This window comes from Megalobrama amblycephala, linkage group LG1 (assembly GCF_018812025.1).
Source record: "Megalobrama amblycephala isolate DHTTF-2021 linkage group LG1, ASM1881202v1, whole genome shotgun sequence".
Classification (NCBI taxonomy): Eukaryota; Metazoa; Chordata; class Actinopteri; order Cypriniformes; family Xenocyprididae; genus Megalobrama; species Megalobrama amblycephala.
Window position 1 is genome coordinate 70,772,593 of NC_063044.1, and position 10,463 is coordinate 70,783,055.

The 10,463-nt window shown below is 39.4% G+C and overlaps 1 pseudogene; it reads right to left on the reverse strand.

Moving 5' to 3' along the window:
• Window positions 1-2,597: 2,597 nt before the first annotated feature.
• Window positions 2,598-9,642, reverse strand: LOC125277064 (annotated as a pseudogene).
• Window positions 9,643-10,463: the final 821 nt, after the last annotated feature.

Here is a 10,463-nt window from a genome sequence, read left to right on the forward strand (position 1 = left end):
TCAGTATTACATCTTTAAATCAAGATGCATTTACTTACCAAAAATGAATATATGAAGTGTTGTTTTCTGAGAAACTGAACAATAATGAGTTTATGCTTCAAACAAGAATAAATATCTGTCAGTGGGGGATAAGAACTTGTTTGATTTTTCTGAGCCCACTGGATATTTGTTCGTTTTAATCAAACTCACTTCATTTTAGTCATTTTGCTCCTCTAGTAAATGACATTTGCACAGGAAAAAGGGCCAAAAATAATGAGGATGAACACCACTTTTTTTTTTCTTTTTTTTTTTGCAATTTAATCAAAATGTCAAGTAAAAAATATTTCTATATTTTATTGTTTGGAGATCATTTGAAAAATGTGGATAACCAAACAGTTGTGGGGCACCATTGACTTCCTTACTGTGAAAGTCATCATGTTTGGTTACCCATATTCTTCAAAATATCTCCTTCTGTGTTCAACAGAAGAAAGAAACACATTCAGGTTTGGAAAAACTTGAGGGTGAGTAAATGATGACAGGATTTTCATTTTTAGGTGACCGATTCCATTATGCTTTATTTTATTTATTTCTTAAATGAAAACATAATGGAGATCTGTTGGAAGTTGTATTTTCAAACTTTGAAGCATTGCTAATACAAGACAGGTAGACATTTATAGACCATACTGATGTATTTTGTCTCCTTAATTAAAAAGATCTTTAAAAAAAAAAGTCTTAAATTTACATTCATAAAACCTGCAGAAACCCTGCAAATACTTCATAATGTGAATCCTTAACATTTATTATAACAAACTGATGCTGATTTTTCTAGAGTAGTTTATGTTCAAGTTTTATATCATCATTTTACTATGAACTTTGTTGATGTAGTTAAGTTACAGCAGTAAACTTTGATCTTCAGACAACATGCCTAAAAATATTGACAGATATTTAGAGTTTGAGGCACAGCATGTGAACATTTGAACTGGATATACATGAGCTGCACTGTATGTTCCTCTGTGTTATATCTGTGAAATGATTTATGACCTCTGACCTGGAGAACAACATGATGAGCTTCACACGGTCAGTGTTTGGGATTGACAGCTGTATTCAGGTGCTAAAAATTTATATCTGATATTAATGATTGATCTGTGATCCATGTTTTTTTTTTTTTTTTTTAGTTAAAACACATTCCAGGACATGTGCAACCACATTGAGGCCCATAAGAGTATTTCCGTGTACGTTTTAAATGAATGCTTACTTTGCTCTTCTGATTTCCTTTCAGTAAATTCACTTTTAGAAAATTATTCATGAAACTAAAAGTGTAATCCTCAGACTTTATTAAAACATAGTAAAACCTGTGGCTTTGACTCATTTTATACTCAAAACAATAGTATAAAAATAATGTATTCACCTTTATGTCACAGTCATTCCAAACCCCCAAGCCAGAGTTTTTACACTTTCTTCTGTATTATATATCTATTCCATAGAATGACAAGACAGCTTTGTGTCAGGTGGACTGGACTTTAGGTTCATGACCGTTAAGAACGTATGTTCGATAAAGTGTGAATATGGGTAGTATGAATGAAAATCAGACATACATCTGCCATGTTGTTACGGTCACATGACCTACCAGCATCAGTTGCGTTGCTTTACTGCCATTCATAAATCCTTTCCCATGGCCTCATGTGATCGTAAAGGGTCCATCAAATGCGCACTTCAGAATCTTGCTGGGAGTACATCCAGGTACTTTTCGCCTAGTTTTTCAAATACAATGAATTCGAACATCCCGTTTTGTCGTTTTTAATTTTCCCGTATAGTAGGGAAGTATTCGATTTCGAATGCACCTTTGGAAAATGGCAGTTCAGCTATAACCCTAATCAAACACACCTGAACCAGTAGTGGTCAGGGTCACTTAAAAAGGTGAATGAAATTGAAGTCTTCAAAACTATTTGCCATGTACACCAGAAAAGACTGGACAAATTAAAACTTACAAGTATTATTTTGAGGACCAAAAAGAAAAATGTGACCCCCTTCCCAACTCCTCCAAATGTTTAAGATACTTATACTGCTTTGATTTTTATAATGCAGCAGACATTTTAGTTGACATTGCATTTTACATCAATTATTGCTCAATGTTCAATATAACATTGTATTCGACTGAAGAGATTTCAGATATTGTTTGAGTCACATTCAAAAATGCTTAGTGTATGTTTAAAATTAAAAAGGAAACAAGGTTAGGAAAGCCTTTTTGAATTCATTCCTCACAAAAAAAAAAAAAAAAAAACACCTCAAATACCATTTGTAACCTTCCATTATTTACAGATTACTTTAAGGCTTTTTTTTTTAAGGAACAAAAACAATGGACATTCCAATCTATGAAAATTGTAGCAATATGGGAGCATTTCAAATAACCCAAATAGTGAAAGTGATTGAAGTCAAAGTTAATATCCAGTGACCAATTGATCTGCATTTCAGCCATGTTGTAAGTAACTGAAGTCACAAATAAACTCATGAACACTGCGAAAGTTTGAGACTTCCATCTTAGAATAAACTTTAATCCACAAACAGGCAACACAAAATCACGGATTGTTTAAAAACAAATTTTATTTGATTCATGTTTTGTAGCCAGTACTACAGCACAATCATGGACAGGGGGATGTGTAGGTCGTCTCAAACTGATCACCTGAAAGAGGACAAGAAATTAACTTGAGCATACAGGCAATTCTACAGGAAATTCAGCCAGACGCATGAGTTTGTGATGGTATACTTGTCTGATAGTAGTCATAAACGTTGATGACCGCTGGCTTGAGATTTGTCACTGCAAGAACCTGTTTCAGTCGCAGAGTGTAAGTTACGGGGAAACGTTTGAGAACCTGCGAAACAGGAGATGATCAGCACATACAGCACTCGAGAAGATGGCAGCTAGTGAATATTCCCAGTATACACAGTCTCACCTCTTTCAGATACACTAGTACACGATCATCTTCAGCATCAACCCGCTCCACTAGTGGGGCAAACGATTGGGGTGGAGATCCAAGCTGATGAACATGCACAATGACATACATGATTACATCTGAAGGAGCTCCAAGCATCTTGGGATTTTACAAGTCATCTTAACATACAAACCAGTGATGTATCGGCTGTGAAGCCAGACAGGAGTTTAATGTCCACGATAACCATGTTAGTACTTTCTTTTGGACCACTGTAACTGAATGAAGGGGAATAAAGAGGTTTAGTCAATAGGGACAAGAAAGCAACTTTCAGAGCAGTAGAGCCATAAACGCGAGCTGATTTTAAGAGTCAAATCTGTTCTTACTTCACTGTGAAGTTCAACATGAGATTGGCTCCAAGCGGTCGACAGTCTCCCTTCACCTTTGCTTCGACACTCAGTGCTCTGACAACTTTAATAGGTGTCGGGATGTTGTAGAAACACGCGATCTATGATTGCAAAGTAAAACAGAATTGGGACGTGCAACAAACAGAAATGGAGGGGGTGAAGATACAGACCTGCACAGATACACAATAGGACCCTGATGCTTTAACACTATATTTGCCAGTAATGTTCTTCAGCGGCTTCTCCTGATACAGCAGCCTGTTGTCCCGATTCACAGTGAAGCTATAAGACTCTCCTCCTGCCACCGAGGACTGTACAGTAACAGTGCTGGAGCCGTCCACACTGAACACTTTAGCAGCATACACAGACAGGGCATGAAGAGCCACCACAGTGTCCTAAAAACAAGCACTAGATTAAAAACTCCACTCATATAAATGATTGAGGTCATGTTTGGTGGTCAGAGGTACATGGGTGGAGGAGAAGCCTCCATAGGGATTCTGCTGGGTCACGAGCCAGTTGACAATGCGGTTAGCATAGCTCAGAGTTGCAGTCATGAGAGGCTGTTTAGTGAGAACCGCTAGCAGCACATAAGAGCTGATCTCCACCGCCAGAGTATCACCAGATGAAGTCTGAGACCAATGGAGCTTAGATCCTGAAGACAAGACAGAGGGCAGAAAGTTGATGTGAAAGAACCTGATGAAGCAACATCAAGAGGCTGGTAAAGTTCACCTTCAGAAATGGCATTATTGTTTAAGGAGGTTAGAAGCTGTGATTGAGTGCTGGTCTCCCAGCAAGACTGAAGGTGTAGGCCAGCAGAGCTGTAACGTAAGTGTTTCTCAAGTTCCCAACGACAGGCCTCAAGCATGACAGGATCCTGAAAACCAAAGCAAGCGTCAAGATTACAGTCAGAACAAAGTCATCTGCAAGGAGTTCATACAACTACTGGAGTTCTTACCATGGTGGGGACACCTATTTCAAGCAGTGATGCAATGATGAATTGAAGCTGCACTGAAACTGTAAATTTGACCTTCAACTGTTTGGTGCCCATTGAAGTCCACTATAAAAGGAGAATAATCCTGGAATGTTTTCATCAAAAACCTTAATTTCTTTTTGACCGAAGAAAGAAAGACATGAACATCTTGGATGACATGGGGGTGAGTAAATTATCAGGAACAATTTTGAAAGGGAACTAATCCTTTAAGACAAAGAATACATACGAGTTCTTAAAGCACATTTAAAATGTAGAAACAGAAGTGGAAGATCTAGTATTGAAAAGGCAGACTGTTCCAGAGTTGAGAAGCAGCCACAGAGAAAGCCCGGTCACCTTTAGTTTTATAACATGAGTGAAGAACAGAAAGAAGTTGATTGGCTGAGCGCAAGGATCTTGAGGCACTGTATGGGACAAGATCATGTATATACTGGACCAACAAGTCCATGCAAAGCTTTTTAAAAAAAAAAAAAAAAAAAAAGCAAAATCTTAAAAGCAATCCGGGACATAACCGGTAGCCAGTGGAGAGAGGGATGCACAAGAGTAATGTGTTGATGCATTTTAGTGCCATTCAATAGCCTGGCTGCCATGTTTTGAACCGTTTGCAGTCAATGGACAGTTGAAATGTAATGTAGCTGAAACCCCATTTAAAGGTTTTTCTCCCATTGGCACAGAGACAGGATGAATACGGATCATTCAACGGTTTTAGAGTAAAGGCCGATGACTGAGTTGGAGTTACTCGAATCTGCCAAAGAACAACAGTGCACATTAAGCAAAGACAGGGATCTTCTGTATATACTGTAGATCCATTATAAATATAACATACCATGATGCATTTGGACAGATAGCTGAAGACCGTGGCCTTCAGCTCAAAAGACTCCCCACGGATGGAGTACGGCAGGGACAGCTCCAGGAAGAAGGGCTGTAAGACCGTCAGCTGAGCAGGAGGAGTGAGACCAAAACCTTTGGAGGACAGACAGAATGCCTCCGTCTCCCATGTGGTGATGGTGTCAGGAACCTTGAGGGGAACTTGTGTGGATCCAGAGTCTCTGAGGAACATAACACCAGAAAAGTACAAATTAGGTCAAAGTGGATAGGAGAGAATTGTGGCTTTAGATGGTGTCAACTGCTGAAATAAAGACATCCTTCACTAACCCCACTTCAGCAAGTTGCCAGATCCACGTTTCTGGAAAGTAAGTCCTGACGGTCACATCATAGGTGGAGCTGCTATCACTACTTTCTGCTACTGGAGCAGGGGCCGGAGCAGAGGCCGGAGCAGGGGCCACAAATGGCTGTACTCCCCCATAGTACACTGAAGCAAAGACAAGACATTAAGACTAGAATTTCTTGCTTTTTGCATGCACTTTAGTTCTGAAGCTACAAAAGGAACAATCCCTCATTGTATTTATATTTGCATACTTAAACCCTCCACCACAACGCCACACAACTTGGTGAACTTAAGGTTTTTCCTGTTTGTTCTCCAAATCATGCAGAAGTCATTTTCATAGGAAAGAGAAAAAACAAAAAACAAAGTCCAACTGTGTAGACCTACCACTGGGGAAGCGTCGAAAATATATCAGGTCTTTGTACTTCAGGCAGACAGGTTCACGTACATTCAGATTTGTTGCAAGCTTCATCCCCACACTCTGCCAGAGCAACAAGACAAAAACGGATGTAAATGTAATCAAGGAGCCTGTAGTATTCAGTGACTACATGGTCATGAATGTTTTCTACCATGAAACTTGTATAGGCATGATCTGTAGGAACAGCTCGACGGAGTCGAAAACTCAGACACTCCTGTTCATCCTCAACGCCATATGGATAACCTGATGGCAATCACACAGGTTGCATGTCGAACACCTGGGTCCATGAAACAATACCGTCACATGTTTCTGGAAAAATGCTGAAATAAGTGCAATACCATTATGTCTATTACTGTCACATAAGTTCATAAAAGTATGTTTTTAAATGTAAACAGCCACATAGAGATTTGCCCATTATATCCACCAGCAGAAGACTCAAATCCTGAAGTTATGCCTGGATGTCAAGTCAAGTGCAACAAGAAAACTGGTACCATTTCAGCACTCAGACGTCTTCCTGGCTCCATGATCTGGATGCTCTGATCTACAGCACTGAGGCCACACAGAGATCCTGCTTGAGCAGAAACTGTCAACACATTTCCCTCACCAGGAACTGCCGTAGCAGGAGAGAACTTTAGAGACACCTGGAACAAGGACCAACACACTGTAGGACACGTCACCATTCCCCACTTGAAGCCAAAAAGAGTGCACATCATACCTGGTTTTGGAAACACTTTTCAGTGTCAAAAGATGCACTACCAACAACTACACTCTCACTGGGCAGAACACAGTAGACCAGAATCTGCACCACTGGAGCCATGTCAACACTGACAGACAGCTGGAACGACACGGAGCCGCTCGTGACTTTATTAGAAGCCCTCGCTTGAACCTTCTCAGATCCATGCAGAACAATCACTCCTCTGGACAAGACCTGACAGAATTGACCAAACAGTGCATATAATGTGCCACACACAGGTCAGAACAGAAACAGAATGTTTTGATGTCCACTCACCATATAGATGATGTCAGCATTGTAGTTGCCAGTTTCTCCAACAAAAGAATACTTGACAGTCACTGGAAGTGCAGCACCACATTTCAACGGCTGCTCAAGCTTCATTATAGTCGGTTCACTGAAAGTTGGGCTGTCAGGAGAAGCAGATCGGACCTGATGAACAAACCTCATATCGGTACTGTAGTATGGCGATTTGTTATCGTAATTATCCGCTGGAGTTGCACTTGCCTGTGGAAACAACAAATGGAATTGAATTCTTGCTAGAGAAGTCGCCATTTAATATAAGAGAACAACATACCCGCAGATACAGATCAGCTTTAAGATTAGCAGTATTGAGGGAGGACATGGCCAGTCCGTTCTGGTTTGTGGTCAGATTTAGCAGCAGTTCATTAGGCCACCTGTTAACATCCAGGAGATATAACGCTTTGTTCGCAATTGGAGTCCCATTGAAAAAAGATGCTAAGATCTGTTGGGAAAGAAAAAGGTGAGGAAAGGGAACCATTATGAAAGCTTCTGCAGCGGGATGAGCTTTTACTTGCCTTTCCATTAATTATTGATCCAGGTTTAAAAAACTCTGGGAGCTCCACAAATCTGACCTCACCGACTTCAAATGTAATGTACACAGTTGTGAATTGACACAACTATGTCTGGGAGGAAAGAAACAGCACAAACATGAAGACACCAAATAAACTCGCAGACATGAGTCACTGGTTCAAATCAGCCAATAGCTCACCTGTTCCCTCCTCAGTGAGGTTAAGGTTAACAAGAAACAAATCTTGCATGGAATTCTCAAATTTGGTGTTGAAAAACTCTGATGTACTGAAGGTAAGGGAGGCACATCCAGTGGCATTCATCTGGTAGCAGAAAAAGAGATTAATATTTAAGTCAAGCATGTGTTCAGTCAAGAAGGGGGAAGGAGGAAAAAAAAAAAAAAAAAAAAAAAAAAAAAAAAAAAAAAAACCACACCACTCTGTATGACAATAGTCACACCTTTACGGTTTTATTCAGGCACCCCCAGGCAGGTCACGCCTGGAACGTCAACATATTGAAAAGGCTCACGGCACACTTCCACAAACGCTTGACCAGGTACAGGTTGGCCATAAGTGTATCTGGGAAACATCACAAGGAACAAGATCAGGAACAGACCGACCACAAGACAAGAAAATAAAAGCCTCACTCACTTGGCACAAGCCTCAACTTTCAGTCCCACATCTGCAACACTGTACGTCTGTGGTGTGTTTACAGTCACGTCAAACTTGGGTAAAACTAAACCAGAAGCAAACTGCTTAATTACCTCAAAGCTGCAGTTGTACTTTCGCACTTTAACAATGACTTACCATATTTTTTCACCTCAAAAACCTGGGAGATCTCTCGGTCACCAATAAAAGCCTTTAGTTTGTACATCCCTATCTGAGCCTCTGGGTTCAACTTGTGAGAAAGCTGCAATATCCACCTCGTTGAGGAAACATTTGTCCACTGACCAATCCCGTCCTATTTGGGCGCGGGGGAAGAGACACTCAGAAAAGAAACAGCAAACCCAAAAACATGCAGAAATTAAGTTGCATCAGCTCCATCCAAAGACTTGCACTAGAGCAAATTCTCACCTCCACCACCACCAGACTGTACTATAAGACAAACAGTAGAATTAGACATTTAAAATACAATCATGCTGATAAAGAAACATCAAGAAAAAAAAGATAAAAATAAAGCTGAATGTAATTAGAGATGAGATTTTACCATTTCATCAAGGGGCACAAATTTGGCATTCATGGTCACAACTCTAAAATTCACTGCAAAAGGGAAAAGACAGAAACTCACATCCATTACATAATGCACTTGAACGTGTAGAAAGTCCATTACACTACAAGTTCTGATCGCTTCTCATTTTCAATCAAGCGTCATTCACAGCTCACCCGTTTGTCCTGGATTGTAGATGGGTTTGTCTGCTTGGATGAAGGTCAAAGGTAGGTAAGATCTGAAAGGTAGGTAAGATCCGCTCTTCTGTCATTTTGAAGACCCTTCCTTGAACTACCACCTTCACCTTCTGCACTGATTCTCCATCTACTTGAGGTGCCTGTAGATAAAAATGTGGTTACAAAAACAGATGTAAATGCTGCATGAGCCACACAATGACAGACCTGGAAAGTAAAGCAGCGGTGAAACTCTGTTGAAGATCTCTGCTGCACAAGTTGAGTCGTCTTGTTTTTGTCATCAAGCAGAGAAACCGTCATTGCAAGACTCTCATTGGGTTTTAAAAGACTTGCACACAATTTGGCATCAGAGCCAGACTCAATCACTGCAGGGAACGTCACGATGAAGGATCTGTGGAAACATCAGACAGAATTTTAGTGTCTGAAATCATAAGTCTGATCTGAACTACTGTATTCCTGCAAGTTTAGAGTCACAAAAGTAGTTGCTATAATACTAGAGTCTCACTCTCACACATAGTCATTTTGTGGAAAAATGCATAAACTTTGAAGAATCAGGTTAAAACTACAGGAGGACATGTTCGTTCACATCAAAGCCCATTTACTTAAGGTCCTGATCTCTGTCCCTCAACTGCAAAGATGAAAGGACTAAAATGAGCGCTTTCCAAACACAAATCTCCTCCACAGCCATAAAGAAGGATCATCCAAAACCAGAACCAAATCAGGTAACTCTCAGAAACCCTACAGAACTTTACAAAGCTCTGTTTACTGCTTGACAGCTTCTTTCAATCAGTTGCAATGATTACAGCAATATTGCTCTTAATTGTCTGGTGGAATTCATCAAGCTTGTTAATTCCAATGATCCTCCAACCAGGAATTAATTTTGTCAGTTAATTACTCCATCTCCTATAGCTTTTAAAACATAGCACATTATTTTAAATACTGCTAATGATACATAATACATTGTAAAAGAATCATCACAAGTCTTTTATTTCGATCTTAACCAGCTCTCAAGATGTTTCCATTGCTTGGATTTGAAGATAAAACATGTTTCTGATCATTAAGAGCATTTAATGTTTCCTCATCACAGCGGAAACAACTTAAAACGCTCTTTGTCATTTTTAACAGATAAGTGCACATAAGAGCAGACATCATTATAAACTATAAATGGTTTATTTTTATTTGTGTACACTCACATTTCTCTGCTTTTGTAAAATAAAGGTAACAGGGTGTGATTTCAGCAGTCTGTCTCATGAGAAACTTTCTGAAACTGAAACTCAGCTAATAATCACACAAACATGAAAGCTTGAAATGTACTTTTAAATACAATAATTCACATTTAAAACATTCTCCTGCAGTGTAATCTGTATGAAACTAAAGTAAGCGGTGGAGCGTGAATGACACTTGATTTCGCCATGATAGCATCATGACTATTTATGGTGAACAGAAAGGTCAATATCATCCATAAAATTTACATTATTATATAAAACATTTCAGCTTAACATAAGATTCATAAGAAAATCTAAAATACATTCGGGGGATATACATTTTAAAATATTCCATGCAAGCATGTTTCTGAATAAAAGCATTTTCTAGCAGCATCATAAAAAGCATATTCTGTTGAATTGTAATTAACAGTCAAAGG